This window comes from Sciurus vulgaris, assembly GCF_902686455.1.
Source record: "Sciurus vulgaris genome assembly, chromosome: 9".
Lineage (NCBI taxonomy): Eukaryota > Metazoa > Chordata > Mammalia > Rodentia > Sciuridae > Sciurus > Sciurus vulgaris.
This window is the reverse complement of record NC_136469.1, coordinates 110,401,774-110,425,934: the sequence shown is the minus strand read 5'-3', so window position 1 is coordinate 110,425,934 and position 24,161 is coordinate 110,401,774.

Genomic DNA, 24,161 nt, shown 5'->3' with positions numbered 1-24,161 from the left:
ATTTAGCATGGTCCAAATAGAATGAAGTAAGTGGATTCTAAAGTTCACATGACCAAATAAATTCCAAGAATGGCAAGGAAATTCTATGAAGATGTGGGAAAATATTAAATGGAGCAAAAGTAAAAGTTCATGAATAATTAAGCCAATGAGTGATATTTAATTAGAAGTAGTACTGTGTGACATTATTTTTCTTTTCTTTTAATATATTTTATATGTTAACAAATTCTCTTCAAAGATAGTCAGATCTTTTATTTTATGCTTGTGAAGATTTCATATTGCAGTGACAATATATCACTTTTCCATAGCCACAGGTTATCCTGAGATATGCCAGTTCCTCTTATCTTTAGCACTACTCAGCAGAGGACACTAATAATTTTCACCTGCCAGTTCATCCCATCAAGCCTCTGAATCAGTTATGAGTGCATTTCCTACCTTTTCCTGGAGTTAAGTTGAAATAAAGATGTTAACTGCACCCTGTTATCCAGGACTGAGGACAGGTGTCCCCATATCCATGAGCTACAACCTACTTGCCCTGTTGTATTATTTCTTTCTGTTTGTGCTTCATTCCTGGTTTTTGATTAGCATCCAGGTTACATTTCTAATCCTGAAATGAAGGTATGATGGTTTGATAGTCTCCTGGTTATTACAACTTCTTGTATTCATGAAGATCAAGCCTTCTCCCTAACGTCCACTTTTTTATTTATTTGTTTTTTTTCATTTTTCTCTGTGTGTGTGTGTGCTCCAAAAGGGACAACCCATAAAATGAAAGTAAATCATTGGACTTCCCTTTCCCCAAGTGAAAGACTTAGTGCTTACTACTTACTCCTATCACAAAAGTGAGCTCTTATTTTGTTGGCTGTCAAGACCCACATCAAGTTTTCAAAACCAATTACATGACCCATCAAGACTTCTTCCACGTAGTCTTCATCTCAAGGAGATTCATTCCCTGGCTTTGACTGTGTTAGAATGCATCTTGTGCCCTCTTGTTTGTCTGACAAATATATTATGTCACTTTTCTTATAAGCCCTGCTGCTCTATTTTTTAGAGATAATATTTTAAGAACAGAAGAGTCAAAAATATGTTTATGGAGTATCAACACACAAGAAAAAACACAGAGTGAAAGAAGAACCCCCACCCCATCTCCAAGGTCTAAAGAGTAGCTATCCAGCTGAAGTCTACTTTCCTGAATTTTATTAGTTCTCTTTCCTCAGATTTTGATGTATAATGACATATAATGTCTTCTCCCAAACCTGTGTCATTTATCTGGACCTTTTCAGTAATATCATTTTCTTAATCTCAATCATCACTTTTTATTCTTCCATATCTATATCATTGGGTCCCTGTTGCTCTTGTGATTTTTATTCATGCTTCAGGAAAGTGAGAGATGCCTTGCAGTGACTTTATGAGTAGCTCACAAAATGTTGAAATCATGAGCATTAAATTTCTGAATGCCTGGGATTCACAAGAAAGCTCACACACAGTAGTAGACAGAATGATTTATGGATATCAGACAATGTTTATACATCTAGAAAAGTTTATTCACTGCATGTCAGAATAATTTCAGTTATTCTGCTTTTAGAGAGATATGTATTTGTGTCATGAAGATTTTGATGTTATCCAGAAGCCATACACTGTAAGGTATTATTAGCCAAAGCCTAGCTTAGAAATCAGCTGACATGTATGGTATTCAGACACTGTTTGATAGGGAGTGGAGACAGACTGTAAGAAAAGCTTTGGCAGGGTTTTAGATGCAACTATCAATTATTTGTCTACTTTAGAAATCATTCAAAAAGATACTACTCTGTAAGACAAATGTCTGCAATGAAAAATAATAACTCTCTTATGTCTTTAAGAGTATTAGGTGACATTAAAATCAAGGTAAAGAGTGATATAGTATATTATTTGTGGAATACTATGGATTGAAGTGTCAAAGAACAAATCTGTGAGTCTGAGTTCCTGGAGCCCAGCTGCTTGGGGCTGCCCAGGTAAGCATCAGGCAGGACGGAGTTTGGACTTGCACTTCTTTGGAATTTAACTTTAACAGCAACTCAACTTTAGCATTTTTGTTTCTTTCTGAGAATTTGATAATGGGAGAGTGTTCCTTTAAATTTAGGTCATGACTTTTACACATTTTATTAATGGAGTATATTATTTTTGCCCTGAATCAAATTGTGAAGCTTTTGATGAACTACATTATAACTATATTTGCAAGATAAAATTGGTTTGTGGAATATGCAATGATTTGTTTAACTTTAGATCTTGGAATTTTTCAACATTACCTCCATAATTTGTGTACTTTCTCCTTGGAGATAGTTTCACTGGTGATTTTTGGTCCCATTAACATAATGCTGAGCAACTTCTCATCGCATCTTTTATAGCCCTGGGAAAGTCATCGCCCTTATTTCTTAGCTCCTAAGGCCTGAATATCAAATGTCAAATTATTGTATGTTTAATAACCAGAAAAAGAGATGTTATGTGGAAATTGTCTGTTATGTGCATATCTATGGGGTGTATGTGTTTGCACGTGCATGTGTGTGAAAGAGAAAAGGAGAAAGAACATGTTTATATGAGTTTTCTTCTTCCTGCATCATATCTTTGTTCTCCTCATGTTTCCATAAATTCAAAGTAATGAGAGGAAGAAATTATGAAGTTAAATAATGTAACACAGAATTTCCATGTAAAGGGGCATTTGTACCAAGAGTATAATAAAGAGCACTTGATTACAAGTTAGAGGATTCTTGATAGGTCCCATCATCTGGGAGAAGCTTCCTTTGAAATGATTTATTGTCTAGAAAAGTCAAATGTCCCTTGTTGTACATAGTACGCTGTCTCCCAATCAATATGATCTTAGTGTGAATGAAGAAATTTTTGTCAAAAGAAATGACAGCTATGGGAAAACCAATTATTTCTGACAGTGAGAAAAGGGGAAGAGAAGAAATATAGAGATGGAAAAGGACAAGATAGGACTAAAAAGTAAATGGAGAAAGATTTTAGGCATATTTTGATCTTTTAAAAACTTAGAAGTGTCCAACTCTCAGGTCCATTGCATGACAGTTCAGAGCATACCTAGAAGTAGTGACCATGTTTTCTCCCAGAGAGAACAGAGGTTGTTGATAAAATGCTTTATGATGAATCAGTAAAAATCACATGTACTTATTACTGACTATATAATTTATAGCTCAATTTGGGGGGTTTCTTGAATTAAAGAAAGTAAGAGAGAGTGTAAGATACTGAGTTTTGAGTAATTTGGGTGGTTCCTTAGAAGATAATACAAATTTGGAAATTAGATATTTTATTAGTATATTTATTAAAATAAAAATCAATTGCTTGGATCACATTGAATTTTGAACACCCTTATACGTCCCTGAAAAGTTTGAGTGTCATGTGGATATGTGTTGAAATACCAGAGAAGAAAAAAAAAAATCCCATTTGATAATCACCACTGTATTCACATTTCCAAAAATCTAGCGTATAATTAGGGCTGAACATTTTTAGTATCTTTCAGTTGTTATAACAAATGCCCTATTATACATCAGCTTCAGATTTTTGTTTTAAATAAAAATTATGGTTATTGAACATGTATAAGAGAATACAATGTCAAACGTATTTGAAGACTTAAATTATGAAAGTGAATGAGTTTAACTGGATTAAAATGAAGTCAGACTCCAATCCGTATTGTACGTAGGAAAGTACTCTTTGACTTAGGACATCATTTAAATTAAACTTTATGTTAACATCTGTTGCATCCTATCATGTGCTGAGCCCTATGCAAGCAAGGTCCTGATGTTTCAAAACTGTGCATACAAGTTTCTGCATAGCTGCTATCCCTTTTAGAAAATAAACAGTTGTGTTCAAGTCAATTCATCCTTCATACATTCATTCACATATTCACTGCTACTGAGTTGACACTACACCAAACCTTTTTCCAAGCTCTGTGGCATAGAAGTGAGCAAGACAGAAACAGTGTCTTCCTTTTAGAGCTTTAATCTTAACAAGGCAGAGAGATAACAGCACACAAACACATAAATAATTGTGAAATGTGTTCCTTAGGCCACAGTTGCAGGGCTGAAACAGATAATAACATGATTGAGTGAATAGGGGGACTTCAAGGAGTTCATTGTGAGAGGATGACATTGAAGCTGAGACAGTGACCAAGGGTGTTCGGTGTTGTGGAGATAGAGAGATGTAGAGGAGGGCCACTTGTTCCAGCCTTTGCAAGTGAGGAAAAGTTTCTAAGTCAGAGACTATGATTAAAAGACAAAAAAGGAACATACTCCAGGGGAGAAAAAGGTGGTTTAGGCAGGAGAATGATACAGATAAAGGCAGAGGAGTTGAAGGAATATGTCCTGAGCTCTAACTCTCAGCTGCTCTGCTGAGGGGCTAGTACAAGGCAGGATTGGCAAGGGGTTGCACAACAGAGAACATTCCACAATTATACAAGCAGGCTGACTGCTCTTGTTAGCTCTACTGCCTGTTATGAGCTTGTGGTGTTTTTAATATTAGAAGCTTCCAATTTGTGGTGCAAACCTATCTTATTAGCCCTTCATTACAGTATCATGAGAAATGTCTAAAAAAGGACTTGTGTGTTTATGTGAGTTTAGTAAAATTGTGTGTTGGAAGAAGAGCATGTGGGAAATGGGAAGTTAGCACTGAGAGGGCATATATTTTTGAAAACAGAGAATCAGTTCTTTACAAAGTCCTAATCGGACTGGAGCATTTACTTCTGGCATCAAAAGGCAGAATGATGGAATAGAGACAATTGCAAAGACACTAATTTATTTCCTTTCCTCAAGGAGAGAGTACCATAATATTTGTTACAAAAAGTAAGCAGTTAATTAAAATTCACTTGACAAAATGTTTATTGGGTAACTGAACTGTTTTAGTCAGGGTGGTAGTTACAATTCTTTTTGCATTTGATACACAGTGACTTTATAAAACTATAAACCTCTACACTCAGGGCTGGGTAGAATCTCTTCTCAGTTAAACTTTCACATTTTCCCCATCAAGCTGCAAAAGTGAACCTGAATAGCTGTGGTCTGATGGGATGATTCCTGTTATTGGTATTATTTTCCCAAGTTATTTTGGAGCAGTCTACTCTGAACTACGGAAGACATATTATTGAAGCTTTAAGAGATTAGAAGAAATGAGAAAGACAACTGATCAACAAGAATTTTTTTGTTCATCTTAACCTTAGAGATTAATCTGGCAGAGTTCATATTAGGGGAATCATGCCTCACTGAAGTCTTGCTGAACTAATTTTTGCTAGACTAGACCAGCTACAAGTAGCTAAGCAAAGAGTTCTGGAGTCTACAAACTTCAGCCAATTCTCCAGTGGAAACTGTGCGTCAGATACAGGACCTTTATAAGAAAATGGTAGCCTACCATCATTTGGTTAAACAAAAAAGGATTGAGACCAAGTTAGATTTATGGCAAATCAGGTGATTTGATTTACACTAAAAAATTTAAAAATACTTTTAAAATGTTGGCTATTTCAACATAATTTTTAATCTTAATTTTGAAGACAGGATGTTTAATAATGATAAGTTAACAGCTAATTTTGAAGTTAACAGAGTTAAAAAATAACTTTGGTTTCTGTGTGTTTGACTTGTTCAATTTCTCACAATTTAGATGTGGTGCTAGTGGGTGATATATTGGAATTTGTATTGCCACGCTCAATTTTGTTCCATTCACAACCCAGCATATGTTTCTTTGCATTTAAGGACTATTGCAAATTCACTTCTTTGATATTTCCAATATACTTGCTTTATTTCATATTTCATGTATTCTTTATAATTTCTATTTCTACAATAGCTTAGTTACTTGCTTAAACTCACATAATAAGTAATCAGTGGAACTAGAACCTAGCTTTTCTGAGAGTCAGTTAAGATCTAAATGTAGCAACCTGTTTTTTCTTATTCTTAAGTAGAAAAAAAATAACCAAATCTTTGTCAGATGATTGAGAATGTGGGGCATTCACTGTTATCTGTTTTCATTCAGATCATGTTCATAGTACTGGAATTATAGGAGGTAGAGCGGGTTGAATGGTTCCTCAGAAAGATATATTTAAGTTCTAACCTGCAGCGCCTGTGAATGTGACCTTATTTGGAAATAACGTCTTTGCTGATGTAATCAAATAAAGATGAGATGGTACAGAATTAAGTTAGGCTCAAAAATCCAGTAATTTATGCTATTATAAGAGAATATAAGGAACACACACACAGGGAAGAAGGGCATGTGAGAATGGAAACAGAGAGTGGAGTGATGCAGTCACAGTCCGAGGAATGCTGAAGATTTCCAGAAACTACCAGGAGCTAGGAGAGAGACATAGAACAGCTTTGCCCTCAGAGAACCTGCAAGAACCCAATCCTAATGACTGGGTTATATGGCAATGAGCAACCCCAGGAACGGAATACTGCTATATATCTGTTGAAGGTTGAGTGGGTGTTATGGCTTGGATTTAAGGTGTCCCCCAAAGTTCTTTTGGAATGTTCAGAGGTAAAGTGATTGGATAACCTAATCAGCCCACCCTAGTTTGAAGGGACTGGGTGGTAACTGCAGTCAGGTTGGGCAGGGCTGGAGGAGGTGGGTCTGTGGGGGTGTGCCCTGGAAGGGTGCATCTTCCCTGTGAGTCTTTTCCTCTCTCTCTGCTTTCTTGCTGCCATGAGAAGAGAGATTTTCTCTGTAGCATCTTGTCCCCATGATGTGTGTTTTGGTCAGCTTTTTCATTGCTGTAACAAAAAGACTTGAAAAGTTTATTTTGGCTCACAATTTCAGAGGTCTCACTTCATAGATGGCCAATTCCATGGCTCTGGGCCTAAGATGTGACAGAACCTAGTTGTGGAAGAGCATGGTAAAGAAAAGCATCTCAGGACATGGAAGCAGAGAGAGCTACACTCACCAGAGACAAATATAAACCCAGAAGGCATGACTCCAGTGACCTACCTTCTCTAGCCACAGCGTACATGTCTATAGTTACCACCCAGTTAATCCAGATCAGTGGCTCAACCCCCCCATTAGATTATACCTCTCACAAACTACTCATTTTACCTTTGAAAATTCTTGCATTTTATTGCCCTTGAGCTTTGGGGGGACACCTCATATCTAAACCATAACAGCAAACTGCTTCCCCTTGTGCCCAGAGCAATGAAGTCAGTCATGTATGAACTGAGGCTGCTGAAGCCTTGAGTCCCAAATACACTTTTCCAACTCTAAGTTGTTTCGGTAGGGTGTTTTGTTCACAGTGATGTAAACACTAACTCAGACACTGCTTCATTTCAACTCAAGCTGTGACTAAGGGAGCATCCATTTATTTCAAATTGCTCATCATAGGACTAGAGAGGAAAAAAGTGGTGAAGAATACACTGGTCCCTAAAACCTCTGCCTGGAAGGGATTTATTTTTAAATTTTGCTCATATTTCTTTGGTCATAACATCTTACACGCACCTTCCTAATTTAGGGTGAGAGGTGAAGTATGATCCTATGGCATTCCATGAAAAAGTAAGGATTGGAATATTTGTGAATATCATGAGTGATACAACATAGAGGTTCCGTGATTTGTCATATTACACAGATAAAGAGCTGAAGGCAAAGCAAGGCTCCACAAATTGTCTGAAGGGATACATCTGTTAGTTTTGAATCAAGATACATATTATCTATGTCCAAAGACTTTGAAGGAGATGGAAATATATCATGGACAATTTTTACATATAATTCCAAGAAATTACAAGTCGCATAACCATTGACTACATATGAGTCAAGATAGGACTAATTTTACTATAGAAATAAGCAAACCCCAGTCCTGTTGATCTAAAACAACAAAACTTTATTTCTGTATACTTGATTTGCCTATAGTATGTTGGCGAGGGGTCCCTCTTGTCATTAATGTTGAGAGTTTGGGGCTGAATAAGTAGTCTTCATTGCAAACATTTCTGGATTGCTGTGTGAGGAAAATACCACTCTAGAATATTTTATGTTTCCAAATAAAGGCTAAAAAAGATACCTATATATCTATACCTAGGCTATAAAAGTATCTTCAAATAGGCTATTTGAAGCTCATTCACTAGAACCAGTCTCATGTGGTTTGTAGTCCTAATATGTGCCCAGAAGAGGCAAGAATCGAATGTAAGCAAAGAGAATGAAGAATGCCAATAATTCCTACCCAAATTAAGAACTGTAAACATATACTGAAATACAAAAGTATTGTTCAGTATAACTCCCCCACAGAATTTAACATAGATTTCTCTATAAACATTATGAACTAATATGTTTCCTAAATATAGAAAAAACTTCCAGGAAATATGGCAAACAACATCAAACAAGAAAGAACAAGGAAAAAAAAATCTCTTTTATGCACACAGACTTTCCTCCGTTCTCAGAGACACAAATTTAAAGAACTTTTGTTTATCTTTCACAATGTATTTTAAAATAATTCACCAACTTACAATTAACATTTATATCCAACTTGCCTTTTAACTAATACCAGTTACCTACTTATGGTATCTTTTAGGTTTCAATCAATGATCATATTATTTTCTAAACATTACATGGCATTTCTCATGTATTTTGATTACTTAGGCTTTGCCCTTTCTCTCTTTGGTACGATCCACAGTGCAAACTGAATACTAATCAAAAGGGGGAGAAGTTGATGATGGTCATGTTTGAATAGAAAATTACTCTAGTCCTCATGACTGTCTTGAGGATGTGTTGGTTATTGCACCATGCTGATGTATTTCAGGTATAGCTGATGGTGTGGAATGGCTGTCCGTGACTGAGAAAGTCATGGACAAAACTTCCTTTTTTTGCTATTAGAGTTGTTAGATTGTGGGGAGTCAGTATCCATTAGCTTTCATTATGTTTCACCCAACAGGACATTACCTAATCTACTTCATCTATGTTTAATCCATTACTTTAATTAAAGTTATAATGTTTTAAGCTTACCTTAAAACAAAAATCTAAAGATATATTTTTAAAATTGTCTACAATTATAGTTATCACTATAAAATTGGTAACTATAAAAATCAATGGTGATCTACAACTTCAAAAAAAGTTAAGAAAAAAGAAACCAAACAAAAAATGATTAATAGGTTGGTTTTTCCTTCTCCTTCATTTCCTATATCCAATCACCAATTTCTCTTGATTCTTCCTTTATATTTTCCTGCACTTTTATATTCTCTTACAAATTCTCACTGCCATTTTTCTATGTCTATATTATATTCCAATGGGGCTACTGCAATAATTTTATAACAACTAGGCATGTGTACCCTTAACTTGATACGATCAGGTATAGTACCTTCTTTCCTTTCTAAACATTTCTACAGTTCTTTACAGCCTATATCAGTGTTTCTCAGTGGGGGTGATACTGAATCCTAGGGGAGTTTTAGAATTTTGTGGACCAAGTTTTTATTTTTTTTCCCACAGTAATGGAGGGGATACTAGTGGCATATTTGGATGCTGAGACCAGGCTTAACAGGCTTCAAGGTGTGAGGTAACCTCACACAACAAAAGCTTCCTAGTATCTTCTATGGTTTCTATTATTTTTTAAAAATTTATTTTAAATTGATTGTTTTGATTAACAATGTTTCATTAAAATCAAAGTATTTCACAAACTTTGATATACAATGGATATTTCAATTGGCCACTAATATATATACTAAACTAAGGCATTTTTTTAGAACTTGATGAAGAGTTAATATTCTCAAAATTTATAATATGAAAACCATTATTGGATTTTTCCGATGCAAATTCTAAACAACTCCTCTTTTACATACATATCCATTCATTCATGGTGATTCTGCATGTAGATGCCATTGAGCATTCTTACATGTGCTAGTATAGTCATATCTAATCATTTGCAGACCCAAAATACATACTATTGCACTATAAATTGTTTCCATGTACTTTTTTCTTTATATGGCTTCTAGGACATTTATTTATTTATTTTTGAGTATTTCATAATTTACTTCAAGATAGTAAAGGTGTCATTGCAAAATACTTGTTATAAACATAAAATTTTATATTTAATACAGTTGAGAATTTGCTTGAAAACATGACATAGACAAATTTTTATTAGTCTTTTCAGGTCCTTCAAAATTTCCTTTTAAATCCTACACTCTACGACTTCTCTGTATCCTCTTTCTATATCTGCCGGATTGGCTGAATTCCATTTCACTGAATAATCCTCTGCCTTCTTTTCCTGTTTCCTCTCTCTCAAAGTCATTCTTTTCTGACTGTCCTGACTCTGTTCAAGGAATCCATATCTTTAATCTTCGGTACTATTCTGTTGGTCTGTTTATCTATCTAGCTATCTATCTACTTATTTATTTGCTATGTCTTCCAAATCAATTCTCAGCTTCTTGCAGATTAAGATGTAGGAACTCATTCTCAAACTTCTGTCTTCTCTATCACGCCTTGCACTCTGTTTTGAATATAATAGGTGCTTAAGTGTGCTTGTTGATTGATTGGTTTTGTGGTTAATGTACATCTCAGTGCTTCTCAAAAGAGAGTGTATCAAGATCACCTGGGAGGTTATTAAAAGTGCAAATAGTGAGACTGCAGCCCAGATCTCTTAGGTCTAGTTTATTGATCTAGAAATTTAGAATGTATGCTGAGCTTCTCATTCATTTGAATGATAACTACTATGACTTCCTGGAATTTGAATGTATTTTTTGTCTCCTGATGTCACACAGTGCTTTTGATGAGGGCTAGCTGTTACTACAATTTATCAGGAAAAGCTGGTACTGTATTGACCATCTTGTCTCTGCTAAGAGAAGGTGTTGTTCAGCTGATTTTTTTTTAAAGTAACAGCTTTTCGTACCTGCATAGAAACAACCAGAGTGACAAATAATTCTATCTCTTATGATCGCTTCTATTCCACTATCCAATTTTAGTTGCCAAAAGATTGGAGGCTCCTGATAAATCACAAGAAAATAAATTATGGACTGCATTTCTTTTGTAGTATTCATAAAATTTCCATATCCATCAAAACTTTGTACTTTTCTTGTTTATTTCCATAAATACATTATTGGTTGGGAATTTAATCATGAGACTACACAATAAAGCAAAAAACAACCAAGCAAGCAAACAAAACAAAATCCTTATTTTTCCTTACTTTGTTATTATCATTCCAACTTCAGGCAAAAGAGATGGTAATTTCTGTTTTTGTTCTAACAAGCACCTAACATTGCCATGAAAATATTATGTTCATGATTTCCATGTTATTGAAATATTATCTAGATGTAAATATGCATCTTTTAGTATTCTGTTTTCTTTAGGAAATTTCATAAAATGAGTGACTCTATCCAAGATCAAATCTGGTTGAATAGCCTGCCAAAGTCGATTGTTATTACTTTCTTCTCTGGTGAAAGAAACTGTCAAATGCTTTTCAAATGGACTAAAGATCACCTTGAAGCAATTTCTGGGAGGGATCTCAAATTATTAGAATGCGTTAGAAGCAAGCTCCCTGACCAGAGGAAAATGTATAAGTCACTCAATCATTCATTTGCTAAATTATTTTTGGACCCTTCCATATGCCAGACACTATTTTAAATACTGGAGATACATCAGGGATTACAACAAAGTCTCCAATCTTACTAATTTACCATGGATAAAAAGAAAAAAAAAAAAAAACCTAATCTATGTGTGTGATAAAATACCAGGTTATGTGAATGTCATGAAAAGTGAGGTAGATTAAGTTCATTAATAGTGACAGAGGCTGCTCTTTTCAAACAGGGTTGTGAGAGAAAACCTCTCTGAGACAGTAGCATTTGATCAGGTGAAGTGGGTCTCAGGCAGAGAGGAAGCATGAGTGAAGTCTGCCTGCGTGTGTCAGGCTGGCAGGGCAGCAGAGGGCTCTGCAGTGCCGAGGTCTTTGAGGGTCCTGAAATGACTTCACATTGGTGTAGAAGGAAATAGACATTAGAGATATGACACCATGTCGAGAAGCAGGTGGAGGTGGGGAGGAGTCGGGGCCCACAACTGTTGGTTCAGACCTAACTCTTCTCTGAGGGCTCAGTTGGAAAAAGTGCTAGGTTAAGAACAAAGAGAGGTCATAGGTGGGTCTCTGGCATGCCAGGACACTTGCTGCTGAACAGATCCAGGCTATTAACGTTCCTTCCAGATAAGTGCAATACAAGAGGGTTTTTGTGGACATCTCAGGAAGTGCAGAAGGCAACTTTGCCTTTAAAGGCAGCTTGCCCTCCATGATACCACCTGGTGAGCATCTGAGACCCAGTACTCCTTGCAGGCTCAGCTTTCCACAAGGTGACTCAGGAGTGGCAAGGTTTCTGAGATGTCATGTGTACATGCAGGGCGTTAGTTCTTTTCCCCTGAAACCAGAACCTTCCTCTGAAGCATCTCTTCCCCTTTATAAATCACTGCATTTTATATGACCTGTAAGCAGATCCATCTGGATCAAACACATTTCATCAGGACACCATGGATTAGATGTGCTAAATATGACTCTAAATGGCAGAATGAATAAAACACATGACCTATATAGTCATGATTAGTATGTGTAGCCTTGCTCCAAATTCATCTCCTATAAATTCTATTCAGCATGATTCTTATCTTAAAAGGCAAAGAGGTATGGCACATTTATAATTATGTATGCTGCATTATCAAACATATTCCTGATTGAAAAGAATTTCCATTTTGACTAGGCACAGATAAGAACCAAATCTTAAAATTTCACAAAAGATTATTGAACAAATTGTCTGCAAATCAGCCTATTACATAATATTAGACATGAAATTCAACTAAGTTTAATTCAGTAAGGAACAAGTCAAGAATTGGGGAGTCCTCAGAATAAGAATAGGTTCAAAGTCACACTGCTCCACCATATGGGCAGTTTATATTTATAGTAAGAGAAAAGAAAATGACATCAGCACAAAGGAAGTGAGGCAGAAAGTGCTTGATTGGTTAGCACTCATGCCTGAGATATGTGAACATGATTGAAAAAAATTGGTTACTTGTGGTTGACTGAGATTCAGGTAATAGTTTGTTTATACATCAAATTAGGTTACAGTTTACACAGAGAAACCCTTAGGCCAAACTTAAAATATGAATGGAGATAATTGTAGATCAAACTTAATTCATCTTAACATGCTTCTTTGTCTAAATGTGTTTCTCTTCTACACTCCATCTTCTTCCATGCTCCACACTGTAATACATATTCTTATTCTGAACAACCTTTGGCCAGCACTTTTATTTCAAGTTACCATGTGACTAGTACCACCAAAGTCATTTTCTACCTTGAGTTGGCTAGCACCGATTTAACTACACACAAAACTAATGTAATCAAGTCACTAAAACTCTCATAATCCAGACAATGGTGTTCCCAATGCAACTTCTCCCCACCTAAATCTAACTGGATTCCTGCCTAGCATGAAGGGAAATAAGGACAAGGGGACATCAGAGGGAAAAAGGCTAGCTACCTAAACTTCTGTTGTCAAAATATGTTTCATATTGATAAAGTTCATGCCCAGGTGAGTGCATGTCTAGGACCTCTCCCATGGTCTTGGAAAAGATTTATGCAAGCAAAGGACCAAAATCTTTTGCTTTGATAATTTCATAATCATTCTGTTGGCTTGAAAAGAGCCCTCTTCACTTAGTAGGACAGGGCGGAGTGAACCAGCTCAACTTTGAAGTTTCACTATAGCAGGAAAGATGCAGCCTGGCAACTGAAATAGTCACTGGCAGTGAGACTGTCTCCAACTTTGTACTTCATGCAATTGATCCCTCATTTACTCAGCAGTCAGGGAACATCCTTGCATTCCCTGAACTTGGTTCATCAACAATAAAACATAACTAGACTCTTCCCTTTTATTAAACAAAAATGAACCACACCATGTCTTTGGGCTGGGTAAGGAGACTTAGCTGTGCTTGGGAAGGATTTTCATCTACTATCAGCAGTGAGGACTCAATCCCTGTGCTTTTGTTTACTCAAAAGTGTGAAAAAGAAAGAAAAACATGACAAATAACTTTGCAAAGAGATATTAAAATATTGGAGTGCTCCTTTAAAATGCTTTATTATATGAGGATTGTCTTAGCTATTTCACTGTTGTGATTAAATGACCCAACCAGCACAATTATGGAGGAGGAAAGTTTTACTTGAAGGCTCACAGTTTCAGAGGTCTTAGTCCATAGCAGGTTGGTTCCAATCAATGGGGCTCTAGGTGAGGCAGAAGAACATCATGGCAGAAGAATGTGGCAGAGGGAAACAGCTTGCATCATCAGGAAGCAGAGAAAGAGAGAGAGAGAGAGAGAGAGAGAGAGAGAGAGAGAGAAACGACTCCACTCTCCAGATAAAAATATACAACCCAAAGCTACACCCCAATTCTAATCTCCTTCAGCCACATGCTACCACTTCAATTAATCCAGCCACTTCAATTATTGTCATCAGGGATTAATTCACTGACTGGCGTAAGACTCTTACAACCCAAAAATTTATCCTCAGAACCTTCCTGCATTTTCTCACATGTGAGCTTTTGGGGGACATCTCACATGCAAACCATAGCAAGGATGATATTCTTTAGAGTCATAAAATTCAAGCACGAGATCAAAGAAATTAGAAAGAAGGGAAGTTGGAGTTTGCTTTTGAGAAATCTCCTTCCAATATCTGAATATTTTGAGAAGGTATTATATCCAACTCAGCATCCAATAAAAACAACTGATATTTATGAAACTCATTGCAAAAGTGGCTGTCCTTTTGTGATCACCTCTAGTAGGTATTTACAGCAACCCTGCAAAGAAAATAAGTATGGGATTAGATTTAAAATATCAGTCTGAACTTATTTACTTCAAACTCCACAGGAAATCTCAAATAACTCTTTTCCATAATCTCTATATATAATTTAAATTTCTAGAATATTAAAGGTAAAGTGCTTTATATATAAACAATGGTGTCAACTTGATATGTATCTACCATTACTTTTAGAAATCTTTTTTTTTTTTTCCCCATAAGGCAGAAAAATGGCTGACAACCTTATGGTTACTTGTGATGAGTGGAGATGTGCTTGGCTTTCTCCCTGTTAATGAAAAAGTGACATAAAAAATGACTTGCATTCAAAGAACTGATGCACACTTCATCATGGATCAAGTGGGGTTTGAATTTTTAAAAAATGAACTGGGTTAAATAATTGAAGATGTGGTCTTTCAAAAGCAGCCTTACCCTTTTCAATTACACCTTGACAATTCAATGATTTAAATATTTTAATAGCTTCAAGGTGTAATATTTTCTGAATTTTGAGAGGGTTTGATGAAACATAAGCATGAGAGGTTCTGGACTATCCCTTCCAGCACTGTCTGATGGCATTGGTGTGAATGGACCCGACAGTCAGTGAAAGACACTTTTCTCAGCTCTTGAAAGATGCCTATTTTCCTGTCAGCTAGCTGGGGACATCACTGAAGGCCACTGCCATACCCTGTGGCAGTCTCCAAGTTGAAAATCATATCTAACAAATACTTTATTCTGCCCACAAATTTTCACCACAACATGTTATTTTATTAAGTGCCTGAAGAGATATTTATTACATAAGTGCCAAGCCACAAACTACCATGAGTTCTGCTGAAATGTGTGAACATAATCATTTTTTAAAGTTTGTATTCTGTAAAAGGCAAAAGAAAGAGTATCAGGACAATCATGTGAGTTTTATGTTTTGGAAGTTCATATTATTTTGAAAAGGTAAGTTTACCTAACAAACAGAAAAATTGAAGAATGTGTGGTCATATTTGAATTCCATTGATCTTTTCTCAGGACTATTTTAGAAAATGGATTAAGTGTTAGTTCCACTAATGTTTTATAGCTATGATTAATTTTAACCATGTCTCAATACTTTTCTATTCTCATGGTTCTCAGACCCTTGACCTTTCCATCTCTAACAGCTTTAATAAGGCTAAGGCATTGAATATGGAACTCTTTCCAGAGATATATTTCCCTTCAGAGTTAGTTCTTCCATTTCATTTGTTGTAATTTAGCTTTAGGATAAATCTTGTACCAAACTATGCTGAGAACATTTTATCTAAATTTAATTACTGCTTACAGTGTTTCTGTTAGGTATTAGACATGATGCTAGGCATTTTCATGTGCAGTTGACATTTAAATGCCCAGGGTCTTTTAAGTTATGTCTGCAGAGTACAGAGGAGATGAGTGGGAGTCACAGAGATTAAGTGATTTTTTTCTTCAAGTTTACGAAATGGGCAAGTGTAAAAGACAAGCTTCAAAGTTCTTTTGATCTGAAAATTAATTGATCACTTATGATTAAGGCCATACATGTCATACTGTTGAATGGTGATTAAGAGCCTAAATTGTGGAATTGGGCTGCCTTGGTTAAAACTTCAACTTTGTCAGTTACCAGCTGTGTGATCTTGGGAAAATTTACATTCTCTGGTCTCTATTTTCTTATCTATTATTTGGGATAATAACCCTGCTCTTTTTTTTTTTTTTTTTTTTTTTTTTAATTAGTATTATTGTAACAGCAGTTTGCAATTCCACATTTAAAATATTGTGGGCTGAGTAGACCAATCTGTATCCAAAAAATACATGTGTAATTATTCAATTAAGAAAAAAAAAATGTTGCTATTTTTAAAGGAAGGTATCTGTGACAATCAATCTGGTACTCCTTTTTTTTCATATCCAGCTCTTAAAGTTGTTCTGAGGTTAAATTAATGTACATAAATTACTTTGAAACCATTACTGTTACTACATTATAGCTGAGTGCTAAAACTTAGACTCAACTGTTTTTCCTCTATGAAGATTTCCTTATAAAGGTCTACATTTATGTATCAAAATAGGTCCTCAATATGTCCACTTGGATGTCTCAAAGGCACCCCTTACTCTCCATATTAACAAAGAGCAAATAAACTTCCAACATGCAGGGGATGACCTGTTATGATAAGCTGCTGGGACTTTGTGCTAGTGCTGCCCAGCATTCAGAGTTGGACTGTGGAGTTCTCCTGTAGTACCTAAGCAATTTCAAAGGACACCAACATCAGACAAGGCCACTATGATTTTGATGGATCAATCCAAAGCAAGGCCACTTTGTAATCACATTGGGGCACAGACAAAACATTGCACAGATCACAAAATGACCAAACTTCCCATATCCTCTTCAATCTGAATTATTGCTATTTCTTTACCAATTTAACTTACTTCACTTTTCCTGTCTTCTCAAAGATTAAGACACCCAGTCATAGAATTGCTACCTCTGACAAACAGCATCCAAGTTAGAGCCAGTCTGTTTTTTTCCACTTTCCTCAAATCACCTAACACCAGTCAAATCTTATAAATCCTTTCCCATATTCTCTTACTAAGATGGCTCACAGCTCTCAAAGTCTATTCTTTCTCATTGCAATGAGTCAATAAACCCAACTTTTATTCACATACAGGTGAGGCCTAAAGGTAATGATAATTTCTAAACACACACCCCAGAATTTCTAAACACACCCATCTACTTCAGTTTTGCTTTATCTCCTCTTACGTAGTTTGAGATTCAAAATCCAAGTCATCTTTAATCCCTTTAATTGCTTTATTTTCCATATCTGATCAATGATGAATATCATTTGCACTCTAGCAATCTTCATCTAAGTTTTATCATTGCATACTTGGGCAAATCTGTAGCCATTTCATAGGTTTCTCATCTTCCCTTTTAATTTCAATTAGAGAATTTTTAAAGAACTAGTAAAACCATGTATCATTTCTGGTTATTACTTTTCAATGAGTTCTCATTGCTCTGACAATTAAGAACAAAATCTTAACATGGCCTATATGCAGAAATATTGAAAATTCTTATTTGCCTTGGAAAGTCTTGATTTATGCCTGGTGTCATAGAGAAATCACTACCTTCACCTTTTGCTCTCAGATGTGCGGTAGCTTGGAGGATAAGCTACATGATCACCATATTCACTGGACCTGTGTTATCTAGTTCACACCCACAGCTCCAGCCTTATCTTATGCCACCCCCTGTCCCTATCTGTGTGCTTTGTCCTTACTTTCTTCTATTTTCTTTTCATGTTCTTAACTGTGACATTATCCCTCTCTTACTAGACCTCTTTCTCCCTGTCCTTCCTCAGCATCCTTCCTCTCTCTTTTAGTTAAGCCCTTTTTGTCTTTTAAATATTATCTCAAAACTTGATTCCAAGAAAAACTCTTCTGACCCTTCAGACAAGGTCAGTATCTGAAATGTGCTTACACAGTTCTCTGGGTTTATCACAGTTTTCAGTTATGCTAACATATATTTATTTGGTTGAAAATTTTCCTTTAACTGGAATCTAAACTACTTCATAGATGGGCCATATATTTTTTCCTTTACTTTCCATTTTATGGTCTCATACATAAAAATAAGCAGTACATAATTGTAAAAATATTTCCTAGGCACAAACAGACTTAAGTCATAAATAACCCTACTAAGTGTGACACACAGATAACCTATAAAGAGGTATCTTTAATCTTGATGAAAGCATTGGTTTATCTCTTTCTTGTTCTAGAAGTTATGACTAAAGGTTGCTCTTGAATGATAGTAGAAAGCATCAGCTCTGTCTAGACAGGGATTGTTCTGCTTGTCTGCTCACAGAATAAGAGGATTAAGGACAGGTAAGAATGAGTTACTCAATCTTCCCTAACCGAACAACGTAGGCTGACAAAATGGAGATTTTAAAACTATCTTATGCTTAAAAATATGCTGTGAAGAAAGGAGAGAGAAATCACCCACTTATTAAATCACCCTCCCTTTTATCCCAGGAATGGACAGTTTCCCAGTTCCCAGGCTCAGTGATCGCCTTAAGGAGGGGTACAGCTACTGGCAGACGTGATGTGTGTGAAAGTGCTTGACATTCTAGTCCCCGTGGCTATCTCGTGACATTTTGTTTTGCTAAGATTGTAATACCGTTGAATAAGGAAAATTGATAACATGCCAACTTATAGGAATACTATCTCAGTTCTTTAATATAGTCACACACAAGAGACAGAAACACACACACACACACACACACACACACACACACATGAATACATGCATACACCTTTCATCATTGGAAATATTTAATTGCTCCACATTCTTCTGAATATCTCAGGGGAGAAGGACACATTGTCATTAACATACTTACTCTTATAACTCATTCAATATATGAAGTTTGGTAACATTAACAATTAACATACTTCAACGTGAAGAAGGTTCTAAAGATAGCAAATTTCCTGTATCCATGCATAACAAGATACAGTATACATGTGGCATATACTGAAAAAAAGACAAGGAGGGGTCAATTTTTTTCAGGAATCTTTGGTTCAGGTATTTTTATTTTATTCAAAACACTAATTCTTAATTTTCAGTTTTACTTCTTATATAAAATTAGTACTGTGACACATATATCCTCAAATAAATTTATCTTCACAACTAACTGACTCATTTACTAAGCATAACAAAGCCATTTTTCATTTTTAAAAGTTGAGACAGAGGAACAGGGAGGTATGTTGTCACACATCTGTAAACCCAGCTACTGGGGAGGCTGAGGCAGGAGAATCACCAGTTTGAGGCCAGCCTTAGTAACTTAGGGAGATCTTGTCTCAAAGTAAAATAGAAAGGGCTGGGGAAATTGCATAGTAGTAGAGCATTTGACTCACATATGCAAGATCCTGAGTTTGATTTCCATCATTGCAAAAAAAAAAAAAAAAAAAAAGAAAGAAAGAAAAGAAAAGCTAGAGATCACAAAAAAGAGGAGGAAAGTGGAAGAGATGCTTTGTAATAAAGTGGAACATAAATTTGGAAACTTATTTTTAAAACTGTCTTCAGTGGAATTGTCATTTCGGATTCTCTAATGCTCAAGGTCATCCACATCCTACTTTTCTAAAGCAATTTAGATATTGAGAGTTCATGTCATACTGTTTCCCTTCCTTGCCAAGGAATCATTTGAATGTCAGTTTCTGTTATGAATAAAGTCAAGGTCAGCAGATCCACACGAGTGAGGGAGTAACAGATATGTCTTGTCTTCAGTCAAGACCAATTACCTTAAGTAGGAATTAGCAATGTCTTACTGGACACCTGCACATTTAATGCGGATATTTTGGAGGACAAGGAGAAGCCACTGAAGAGTGATCCCTGAGAAAATACTATTGCTTTGGTCTTTATTGTATATGGTGCTAATTAATCATCTTAATATGAACTTGCAGGAGGTTTTTATGGTAGTATTCTCTTCAAAGTTTGAGACCCATGTTGTCATTCTGTGATAGTCCATCTGTGATTGGTGTGGGAGTTGGAAGAATAAATTATGGGTAGGTGCAATAAATCAGGATTATACAGTTGAAGACCAGAAGATCACTTAAGGAAACCCATGGGCCAGGAAGTAATTTAGTTTAAAGAAGCAAATGACTGAATCCAGAAAATTAACTAAGACAAAGATGAAAATCTAATTTAAGAGACCAAAGAGCAAAACATCAAGAAATAAGACAATCCCTGTGGCTGTAGAAGACCTCAGACTTCAGCTGCCCTGTGGGGCTCACTGATCCATAGGTTCTCAGTTTGCTGCTGAATGACATCTGAAGACTTTGGTTTCCTCTGTGATTCCCCCTATTCACCAAGAGTTCCTTTGTTCTCTTCTCTTCCTGGGTGGTGGCCATGTGTTGCTGTTTATGTTCTGAGGGACATCTCCTCATGTAACCTTGTCTCAGTGCCACCCGATAATGCTTGTTGTGAAATACTGTCACTGACTTTTATCTCTCGGTCTTTTTTTGCTTTCCCTCCTGATCAGCCTGGAAATCTTCTAACTGACCTCAGGAGTCTACCCTCCTTCTCTTTCTTTGGCAACTCTCACTTTGGAGGAAGCTGCTGCATTATCAGAAGCCCATGGAAAAATCCTACAGTGAGGAACAGAAGTCTCCTGCTGGCAACCAGTGAGGAACCAAAGCATACCAACTACCACCTGAGTGAACTTGGAAGCAGGTTGCCCGTCCCTAGTGAGTTCATCCTGACCAACCTCTGGAGAGAGACTCTGAGTCTCAGCCAGTCTGAGATTCTTGACCCTCAGAAACTTTGTGAAATAATAAAAGTTTGTTGTCTTAAGCTGCCAAATATGGGTGCGTGGCTACCCAACAGTAGGTAAATAACACAATAACTCTCCTATCTGGAGTGCAGTCTTCTCAGGGGTTGGGTAAGTCCCAGGGTAGAAAACAAGAAAGCACATGTAAAGGGATTGGGCATTGAGGAGGCAATACAGAGTAATTTTCCACCATTTCAATTTCATATCTAAATTATGAAATTAAATTTTAAAACATGGTGATTTAAATTGCCTTTCTTTCCCAAAGAACTTGAAAAAAAATGGGGGTTTTAACCATGAGAATGTAAAACAAAGTAAGACATTTACTAGTTCATAACCCATATACCCATTCATTATTTTTATGTGTCCTACCTAGGTGGAAAGAAAATGAAGCTGGCTCAAAAAATCAGTAATATTTTTATTTCATTTTATCTTTTTTTTTTTAGTGTAGATCATACATTAAAACAAAGTTCCTTAGTAAAATGTCACTTGTGCATCATCCTAGGTAGAATTAATCGATTGATCGCTTCTCTTGTCCCCAGCCATACCTGCATCATCCCACCTGTCTTTCACTTTTCACTGGGCTGGGCCTCCTTTTGCGTGTCTGCATTTGCAAGCACTTTATGTGGTGTTTGACCCACTATGAGGCAACAGAAGCATGGTGTTGAACTAAATTCAACTGAAAATTAGGAATTTCACATTTTACAAGTTGTAATTTATTTCCTTAAATTATTTGGATATCTGATATAAACATGGGAATGAAGAAAAATAATGTCGTTGGAAAATAATGGGAAAAGTGGAATGAGAGCAGCTCATTCATTTTTAAAATTTTATTCATCTTACATTTTGAATGATTGCCATGCAGGAAAGCATTGGGCTAAATGCTCTGAGAGTAGGCAGGCAAGTACAGCATAACCTCTGCTTGCAAAGATCTTGAAATGCAATAGAGAGACTTTTTCTGATACCCCACAATCAAATCCTGGGGCTCCAATGTGTAGATAATGTGGTTGTAAGTAAGTGCCCTACACTAAAGAGAGTAAGAAAACTGGCAATAGTTCAGTCGTGATGTTCTGTCTTGAGTTTACTGTAAAGCTGTGGACACTAGCAGCTTGACAAAGTGACATTCCAAGCATAAGAAATACTTTAGGTTTTTAGAGGATGGAAGCATTTGTTCTGACTGGGGTGATCATTTGCTCATTCTCTAGTCTACATATTCATTCATTTCAGAAATGTTTATTGATCACCCTCAATGTCCTTGGCACTGAGCAAGATGTAAAGGATGAAATGATGAATTAGTGATTCATGGTCTCAGCACTCAGAAAAAAATGTTTTGTTTGATCTTGTAGAATGCTTAATATTTTCAAATGTATGAGTATAGGTAGCAGATTTCGGTGAAGACAAGGAATAGTGTGAAAGAGGCCATTGTACACCAAAACACGTAACAAAATAGATAAACCAAGGATAATGAAGGTGGGTTTTGTTGAAAAATAGTTGGTTTTTCAGAAGAAGGGTATAAGAAAATTATATTCTCTTTTAACACAGAATGAATTTCCCTGTATTATCTATTAAACTTACTATTATGCATACATGTTTCGAATATACATATTAATACTTATTATACAGTGGCCTCTTTTATTATCAGTTTTCTTGTGTGAGAAGAGTTTCTCACTGGACAGCAGAGAATTCACAAACTTGGTTATCTAATGAATGGTATTAGCCAGATGTACTCTCCAATGATATGAATTGACATTATTTAAAATATGAGAGTCTATGTACAAATATGTGAGCATTTTATTTATCTTGAAAAATAGAAGCATGACAACATTGGGTCCAATTTCTCACATGCAACAAATAGGTGGAGCTGAATCCAGACTGCCTCTTTTAGAAGGGTTGTTCTCTTCCTTATTCTTCTTAAGCTTCCATTGGCCTGATCTTCTGAAATACTCAGTTCTATAACCTACGTGACCGCTGCTGGTATCTGAAATGAGAAGCTGATCATGTATTTTTGATTTAGCCTCCATCGTTAAGAGTCTGTATTTCTGTGATTCATTTTATTTTCTATGTTAACATTTTCTCTTCTGGAAATAGCCAGGAAACTGTTCTTCCACCTGGCCTTGTTCTAAAAAATCTTCATGACAGAGATTTCATGGATGCCATTTTTTTACACATGGCATTCTTTTCTATACCAAGTCTTCTGACTAAGCAGTTAAGATATTGCCCTTTTCTAGTATTCACTAATTATAAACTGTGTTGTCAGAATAAAGGAACTACAGATCCAGTTACTCAATGAGGCAGCAAGAGGGAAAACAAGCCAGAATCCTGAAAGGAGAGGAAAGAGGAAATAGCTCCCTCACCCTTCTCACAATTTCTATTTTTACACTATTTTTAAAAGACTATATTTAAATGAAGAGCAAAGAATGGCTAATATTTATTGAATACTTCAACTGACAAGAATCTTCCATAGATTGTCTCACTGTAAATTTGAGATTGGTAATATTGTTATTTCTACCTTAGAGGTAAGAAAATTAAAACTTAATGTGGCTAATAACTTATACAAGTTTGCACAGCTGGATGTGGTTAAATTCCTCAGTATACTGGTACATGTCACCAGTTCTTGTACTCATCTCTTGGCTTTTAAACCCAATTTTTGTCATTCATAGTCATTCATAGAATTTTGTACTTACTATACTCACTACATATTTTTCTCCCTTGAGCTGTCATTATTTAAGCCAAGAAATAAGTTCATATCTGGTCTTCATCAAGTCCTATCTGTCCAATTTCAAGGCAATCTTATAAAATATATATACAGAAGAATGACCATTGCACTTGAGAATCATCAGCTGCTGTGCGAGTGGTCAACTAGAGCGTCTTCAATCATATGAATCAGCATCTGTGAAGTCCTTATTACAGAGTGGGTAGAGGAAGCGGGACACTAAATTCAGTTACTTCAGCAGCAAAAATTGCAACAGAAATAGGACACATGAAGGAGTAAAAGTCTATTAGAAGGTCACATGTTCCTAGGCAATCAATCTGTTCTAGTAGGGTGGCAATCTGGTGTCTGACTCAGGTCAAACTTAAGGTTATCAGGACCCAGTTGTGTCTAATCTATTATCTAGATGTGAACTCACCATGGATTAACT